The following is an 8,778-nucleotide window of genomic DNA, read 5'->3' as shown; positions in this document are numbered from 1 at the left end:
GGAAGCCCCCATCAGTCATTTTTCAGTCCTTATGTGGCCTTCCCAGCGAGATTTGGTAAGAGTTTTACTACAGGTGAGAGTTCGGGGGCTACTACTATAATCCGGGTGAGAATTAATAGTAATTTGGATAAAGGTGATGGTGGAGGTGGCGAGAAGTAGTCAAATTCTGGATATATTTTGAAGACAATCAAAATGATTTTGCCGATGGATTGGATGTGGGATGTGAGAGAAAGAAAGGAGTCAAGGATGATTCCAAGATTTTGCCCTGAGTAAGTGGAAGAACAGTTTCCATTTACCGAAGCTGGGGGAAGATTGTGAGAGGAGCAGTTTGGTAGGAGGAATATTAAATGTCTGATTTAGGGTGTGTTAAGTTCGTGATGCCTTTTGGAGTCAAGTGGAGACGTAGAGTAGGAATTTGTATGTAAGTAGGGTGTAAGGAAGAGGATGGGCCTGGAAATATAATTTTGGAAATTATCACTATATATAAATGACATTTAAATCTTCGAGGCTAGGTGGACAAAGAAATATAAATAGTATTTAAAGCCGTGGGACTAAATGCCCCAAGGAAGCGAGTGTAGGTAGGGAAGAGGAGAGGTCTGGTTACTGAGCCCTTTGCCAGTTTCATATTTAGAGGTCTGGAACAGGAGCATCCAGGAAGGGGGAATGAAGAAGCAGCTCGGCAAGGTAAGAAAATTACTTTCACTTAACAAATGTTTCAAGTGGGAGGGAGGGGCCAAACTCTGGTAAACCCTGTGGGAGGACAAGCACTTGTGAGGACTGAGAAATGACCAGTGGATTTTACAAGGTGGAGGTCGGTGGTGACCTTGACAGGACTGCTCTCAGCGGATGATAAGCAGTGAAAGCCTGACAGGAAGGAATTTCAGAGAGTGAGTGTAAGGAAGAAATGGATGAAGAATGTGGGGAATGTGAGGAAGACTGTGGGGAAGTTTTTGTTTTTTAAGATGGGATATATTATAGCATTCTGTGATAGGAATTATTTAATTGGGTGACAAATTTTGGTAAAAGGAAAGAGAGGAGACAATTATAGGAATAGACAGAGGAGGTGGCATACCGGGCATGGTGATGGCATGGCTTTAGATAGTGGCATGGACAACTCATTGATTTTCAGGAGTGTGGCTAGGTATACTGTGGGCCAGCTGGCAGATCTGGAAGTGGGAACACAAGGAAGTTCTTTTCAGATAGCTTTTATTTGCTCAGTGTAGTAAGAAGCAAGGTCATGGCCTCCTTGGCTACAGGTTCACCCTTGGAAATTTCTTCACATCCAACCTTTCTTTCCATTCCCACTGTTCTCTTCCCAATGAAAACTCCAAGCTGGGCTGTAAAGAGTATCCTGGTGTGAAGAAATCAGCGTCTCCTTAATAAGACAGCCCTACGCTTAGAGAAAGTTAAGGTCTCCATAAATTGATCGGTCCTTCATATGTGTTAAAGGATAAACACTGGGGCACCTTTCAAATAGCCTCTCTGAGGTTTGTTGACCGGGACTGCTAGGTAGTCCCCTCTCTTGCTAAGTATCTCTTCCATCTCCTGAGTGTCACGAGGCACCTCCCTTGTCAGGCTGGCAACAGGCACATCACTTTGTGAGAAGGGTGCTCCTGTGTAAAAGGCCTGTAATTTGTTGTTAAGGAACTGGACTGTGATTGCTCAGCTACTGGCTTGTAAGCCCTCCTCTCCTTTCCCACAAGGCATATCAATTTTGAGTCCATAGTCAATAATTTGGCTTGGTCGGCAGGGTCTGGAGAGGCGGCGGAGTGTGTGCGTGCGTGGTAGGACCTCTTCCTGCCTCGTTTCACGGAACTGTTTCAATTCAGAAAGGCTGTGTTGTTTCAGAAGGGATTATAAATTCAGCCTGAATGCTGGTCTAACCAGCTTCTTCCATGTTATCACTCCCTACCTTTCTTAAAGATCTCAAACCGGGTGTCCTTTTTGTCCGGAGGCAATTTGACTTTCTGTGGTTCCTTCTCAGTCCAAAGGCCAGGAAGAGAGTCACATTCCTGCTCAGTTCATGTTAAACATTATGGCCCTTGGTCTATAGATGTTGTTTGAAAATGGAACTGGTGCCAGGGGTGACCTGAAGTTACAGTTTCTCGATAGTTCTTGAAATCAAGATGTCATGATGTTGATCTAAGGAAAAAATTAGAAATTTCTATCCTGACTAGCTGGAATCATGGCATGGGTGGGAGGATGAGGCCTAAAAAGAGAGATAACATCCTTAATTGCCTTCATAGAAATCCAGGTGAAGTCACTGGGAAAATGATTCTCCCAATGAATCTCAGCTTCTCCTCATTTTGCTCCTAGAGCTGAAAAAAACCTTGTGCTGTATTAGGTGACCACCAGCCTCCAGATTCCTCTCCTCCAGGGACACTAAGAATTCAGTCTGACCTTAACATGCTTTAAATCTTCTATGGTCCCCTCCCCATCACTCTTAAGATACATTTCACCCCCTTCTTCCACCCCCCATCCATCTGCCTGTCCTCCTTAATTATCTTTTTCACCTGTCCAAATCTAACTAGTTCTTCAGGGCTCAGCTTAAACTCTGTATCTCCTCTGTGGAGAGATGGAATAAATTTAACAGATGTCTACACTGAAAGCCAGGCACTGTGCAGAGTTTTAGGGATTCAGAGATGCACCGAGAATAAAGGACAGGACCCGACATCAGGGAGCTTTCAGTCTAGTAGGGGAGATATTAAAAGAATTAGAAGACAGTGTGGTAAGTACAACAATGGGATTGAGTGTAAGCTTGAAGAGGCTCAGAAGAGGGAGCTGTTACTTGTGTGTGTAGAATTGGAAAGGTTTCCTGGGGGAGATGACATCTGAGCCTGGGTCTGAGGCTGAGAAAGGGCCAACTCCTCCAAGAGCTCTCCCTGCGTGAATTCCCATAGCACTTAGCTTGGCTCCTCCACGGACACCCACCTTCACCGCTCTGCACAGTTGGCGCCCTTTGCTTGTGAGTCTGTTTACATCCTGTCTCCAGCTAAACCAGGATGGAGATCTTGCCCTTATGCTCCCCACAGTCTGAGCACAAGGCCTGACACCGAATAGGGGCTCAATACATATTTGTTAAATGAATAGAATAAATGAATCCCAGAGACAGGTTTTTCTCTCCCCAAACACTTTATCCAGAGTTTTCCTGAGCTAGCCAGGGGGATAAATTCCTTCCTAAGGCTCCAGGAAGAATTACCAAGTCAGTGGAATGTCCCCCACTTCCTGTCCTTTGCTCTTTTGCTCTCTGACTCCGCAGTGTCCCCTGCTGCCTCCAAATGCCTATCCACCAAGGCCTTCCTTTCAGAGAGCTCCAGGCTCCAAAATCTCTCTCCAAAAAAACGACCCTTACTGATTAAACTATGGAACACAATGGAATACAGCTGTGGGAATGGTTGGGAATGAGGCTTTCCAATGTATACTTTTTTAATGTAAGTTTGATTTTGGAAACATGTGAATGTTCACCTATTTAACAAAAAAAAAGAGAGAGAAACCTAAACCTCACATTGAAGATGATGAAAATTCACCCAAGAGTGTGAATGACTGATAGGTAATTGAATTTTCAATTTTAGCTTCAATAAATTTGTTGAATGAACACATGAAGATGTCTCCATAGCATCTCTGGATCTCCACTTCAGTCCCTTGCTCCCTATTTCTCCCTAAAGAGGGAGGAGACCTCACATCTAGGGAGGGCCAGAAGCTGGAGGATAAGGGCACAGGGCACTTGAAGTCCTTTCTCCCAAACATGTCTGTTTCAGGGACATCCCAAGTATGGGTTCTTTGATTCAAATTCCTTTCTCTTTGATGGTCTCTATTCCCGGCTTCTCTTGGGGAAGAGATGGAGCTGGTATTAGGACACTGATTCAGACCTCATGGGTTCATGGTTAGTTGGCCTTGAAATTGGGAGAACCCAGGTTTTTAGGAGATCCCCTAGACCTCTTTCCTGGGTCCAGACTCTCATCTACCTACCTACTAGGTATTTCTACTGGGATATCTCTCAGGCACCATATCAAAAAATTGCCTCATCATTCTCCACCCAAACCTGGTTCTCTCAGCCTCCCTACCCCCGAAGAGCACTCTCACACACCCAGTTACCCAAACAAATTTAGGTTTCATGCTGAATTCTTTCCTCTCCCTTACCATCCTCCAATTTATATGCCCCACGCTTACCCCTCAGGCGTGATCTGAACATCTTCCAAATCTCCAAATCTGTTAGCACCTCTCCAACTCTGCAGCCATTCCCCTAATCCAGGCTTCCAGCATCTGTTAACTGGATTATTATAGCAGTCTCCAACCTGGATCCCACTCCAATCCATCTGTAGCCTTGCAGGCAAAGTCATCATTCCAAAATGCAAAGCTCATTATGTCATTTTCCTGCTTAAAACCCTTCAGTGGCTCCCAAGTGGCATTAAGATAGAAGTCCAAACTCCTTATTGGAGCTTACAGGATCCTATAGAACCTGGTCCTATTTTCTTTTTTTCTCCCTTATATAAAGCCATCTGGGTTTGGTACTCTTTGTTGTAAGCAGATTTTTAACTATTGATCCAATTTACTATAGCTATTGAATATTTTGTTTATAAATTTTAAAAATTATTTATTTATTTTTATTTTTTGGCTGTGTTGGGTCTCCGTTGCTGCGTGCAGGCTTTCTTTAGTTGCGGTGAGCGGGGGCTACTGTTCGTTGCGGTGTGCGGGCTTCTCACTGCGGTGGCTTCTTTGTTGTGCAGCACGGGTTCTAGGCGTGCGGGTTTCAATACTTGTGGGACTTGGCCTCTGTAGTTGTGGCTTATGGGCTCTAGAGCGCAGGCTCAGTAGTTGTGGCGCATGGGCTTAGTTGCTCCGTAGCATGTGGGATCCTCCCGGCTCGAACCCGTGTCCCCTGCATTGGCAGGCGGATTTTTAACCACTGCACCACCAGGGAAGTCCCTTTTTCCAACTTTTTGAGGCAGATGCTTAGCTTATTAACTGTCAGCCCATCTTCTGTAAATAAGTATGGAAGTTAAGATGTTTCTAAGTTTCCCTTTAGCTGTGTCCCACAAGTTTTCATATCTAGTATTTTCATTATCATATTCAGTTCCAAGCATTTAAAAATTTCCATCATGATTTTTTCTACAACCTATTAGTTATCTATAAGTGTGTTTCAAAACGCCCAATGGTATTTTTTGTCATCTTTTTTTGTGAGTGACCGCCATCTTAATTCATCCTTGGGTAAGAAAATCATTCCCCAATCTGTACTTACTGGATACACCCTAGAACTTCCGTTCCCAGAAACATGCTTTTTGGCCTTTGGACCTTTGTACATTCCGTACCTGCTGCCCGGACACTCCTCCTTACCCCTTTGTTAACTCCTACTCAACCCTCAGGTCTCAGTATTTTTAATAAAAAAAAATTCTCTGCAAGCCTGCCTTGAACTTCCAAATCTGGATTAGATAGCCTTCTGCTTTTCTAAGTGCTCTCACACAGCTTGTACTTAACCTTTTTGCTTCTTTTCTGTTTTTCTCACTTTTAGATTCCTCCTGCAAACTCCTTGAAGACCTTGCTCAGTGCCTGGCCCACAGTAGGTGATCAGTAAAGAGTTGTAGAATGAATGGTGACTCTTACCCTGTCACTTGCTGGTAAAAATTCCCATTTTGGAGCCACAGAGAACAATACACGGCTGCTTCCCTCCCCTCAGGTATCGTCATATCCATTGTGTCTCTTCGTGGTTATGGTTTATCTCTGGTTGTTCATCTCCCTCCACCCCATGCCACCCAGGTCCCTGGGAGGCCTATTCTCTGGAGCAGGACTGGGGCTAGGCTGGACTCCAGCAGCTGCCCCTCCCCTGCCAGTGACTCCTGGCGCTAAGCCCTCTTGCCAGCAGGTGGCACCTAAAGCCTGAAAGCTGAACCACTCTGTTCCACGTTCCTTTTCTGAGCTGCTTGTTGGGACACATAACCTGGCTTGGGCTGTGCTTGGGCTTGGAGAGGATGCTCTGGCCTGGGAACCTGACTCCGGGCTCCCCTGCTGCTGTCCTTTCTTCCTTGTCTAGCAGCAGTCACTGTCTGGCCTTTTCCTTTGTCTTAAGAGTCTTATTCAGTGCCTGTGCTCCAACCAGACATAAAACTTGGTGGGGCACTAAAAACTATGAAAATGATGATTTTTGTATATCATGTATGTTCTTATGCTCTTTCCTTAGTAACTCTCTCTCCACATTCTCCCTGCTTGTCCTCTTAGATCATCTAGGAAGCCCAGCTGAGCCCATCAAGGAAGCCTAGCAGCCTGGCTCCTCTCTTAGTTTCATTTCCTCTCCAAAGCTTAGAGGCTAGAACTGGGGAGTTATTTATTTTTTTAAGAAGTAGAGAACAATAACAAAAGTAGACAACAGCTGTGGGTGTGTAGGAGTGCTACTGACTTGGGTCCTTGGACTCTTTAACCAACAGAAATTGATAAGAGGCCAGATGAGGAATTCAGGCAAGGCTTTACTGGGACTTGTGCTGCAGCACGAGGGAGTGACAAGTAACAGGTGCCCTTGCTCGCTCTCCGTGGAGGGCAGGCTGGCTCCTTCAGTGGGGTGAGGACAGAGGCAGATCTGCAGATGGGGCCGGAGGAGTGGCTTAGGTGTTCTGCCCACCCCCTTGGTGGTGCCGTGTGCAGGGATCATGCACAGAACCCTGCTTTTGCTCCCAGTACCTAAGTGGCAGTCGATTTGTGGCCTTTTATCTTATAATTGCCTGGACTGCTGCATGCATGCAGTTATTTTTAATTCCATTAGTTTCTTTGTACTCTGTTGCTGTGGAGATGTGTGTCCAGGTGCAAGCACTGCAGTAAAGGCCCCAGGTCACAGCCTGTCTCAGGAGGAACTTATTGAGGCACTGCTAGTATCACTTTTACCTCGTCCGAGAAATATTTTAAAATTTGCTTTTGGTGGTGGACTCTTTCTTTGATTATGTCACTGCTTTGGGTCTGAACTTTGTGGGTGACAATCTCACAAAAATTACATCAAGTTACAGCAGCGTTGTTATGGGTGGGCAGGAGATCCTTGGGAGGCAAAGGAGGGGCCATTACTCTTGTCTGGAAGAGGATTAAGGAAGGGACAGTTTGATCTGAATCTTGAAGGCAGAGGGGAAGGTTATTCTGTCTAGGTATTAGAAACAATGGGAATAAAAAGAGAAGCACATTATCAGCCTTCTGTATTCCCAAATGCTCCCAGCCTTACCCCCAAACTCTGCCTACTAAAGTCCCCTCAGCCTGCTCACATGCTTCCTTGGTGAAAGCGCCAAATCCTAGCCACTAGACCACCAGGGAGCTCACATGCTTCCTTGGTCCCTTGGTCAAGGACTTCCTTGGGGCATCCTGGCCTCTTCTGGGTGACTTAGCTTGTACCTTTCACCTGCACATTTGCCCTGTTGTGCCAAAGTGTGGCCGTCCTGTCTTCTTGAGCACCTGGACCGCCTCTGCTTCCTCCGGCTCTCCTAGGAGCTAATGGAGTTCAGTTGGAATTCCATGTACTTGTCATAGGTGCTCTTGACCCTGGGTTTCAAGATGTTGCAGGTGAGATCCTTATCCTTTCCTGCTATGCTTTGGCTTTCAGCTTCAGTGAACCCAGGCCAGTTGGCAGGTCTCTCCTGGTGAGGGTGTGAATGCCCCACAGCGGCTGTGAAAGGGACTTCTCTTTCAGGCTGGAGAAATGAGGATTGGGGAAAAGAGTGATTTGGGGATTATGGGACAAATTTAAGACAAAGCTCACATTTTGCTGATGCCTCAGCCCTGGGGCAATGAGCAAGGCAAAGGCTACACTTGGGTGCCAGGAATACGTGCCACAAGAAAGGAAACAGTGGAAGACAGATGAGGTGCATGAGTGGGAAGCTCCTTTGAGAGATAATCTAATCTGCTCCCAGAAAGGATGTTAGAAGTGAGGTTATTAAATTGCTCTGGAGAAAATGCTGGGGTTAGTACTGTCCTTGTGGAGCCACAGGTGCAGACCTATGTCTCTGCTCTTCTCTGCCTGATAAACACTCCCTACCAACTTCTAGGCCTTGCAGGAAGCACTGGGTTTTTGGTGTGGTGGTGCTATTACATTGGATGCGAGACCCTGTCGTGCCAAGGAGCACTGCCTGGAGGTTCTGGAGGTTGTAGGAATTCTGGAGAAGAGCTGAAGGAGAGGTTTCTGGACCTGGAAGAAACCTCTAAGCCCATTAAGCTCAACCCTATCTGTCATTTTATAGTTGAGAAAACATGGGAAATTGCTTGCTTGCTCAAGGTCACACTGAGTTAGTGGCAGAGTTGAATCCACATAAAACACTGGTTGCTATGGTTCATTTCTTTTTTCTTTTTCTTGGCTGTGCTGCGCGGCTTCTGGGATTTTAGTTCCCCGACCAGGGACTGAACCCGGGCCCTCAGCGGTGAGAAGGCAGAGTCCTAACCACTGGACTGCCAGGCAATTCCCGGTTGCTATGGTTCTTAACACTTAGGTCCACCGTACCAGATGATGTCTCATATCCCCCACCACCCTGTCTTGGTTCCTTCTCGTGGGGCATGAGTAATCAAGGACTACATTGGACCTGGTAGCCTTGGTCCAGGATGAAATGCTATCCAAACTTTGCTGGAAAATGCCACCACTAACCTCCAAATGCCCGTTTTGTTTATGCTTAAAGTGCCTTCTCAACAGGAAGGACCAGGCTCTGGTGGAAAGAAAACAGGTCTGCTGCTAGGATCTCAAAGCCAGTGGAGAAGTGAAATGAAAAGGGCCCCAGAGGACCCTAAAATAAAGGAGACAAGAGCCTTTGGCGGTGATTGGTG

Source organism: Leucopleurus acutus, assembly GCF_964270905.1.
Source record: "Leucopleurus acutus genome assembly, chromosome: 14".
Lineage (NCBI taxonomy): Eukaryota > Metazoa > Chordata > Mammalia > Artiodactyla > Delphinidae > Leucopleurus > Leucopleurus acutus.
This window is presented reverse-complemented; position numbering follows the sequence as displayed.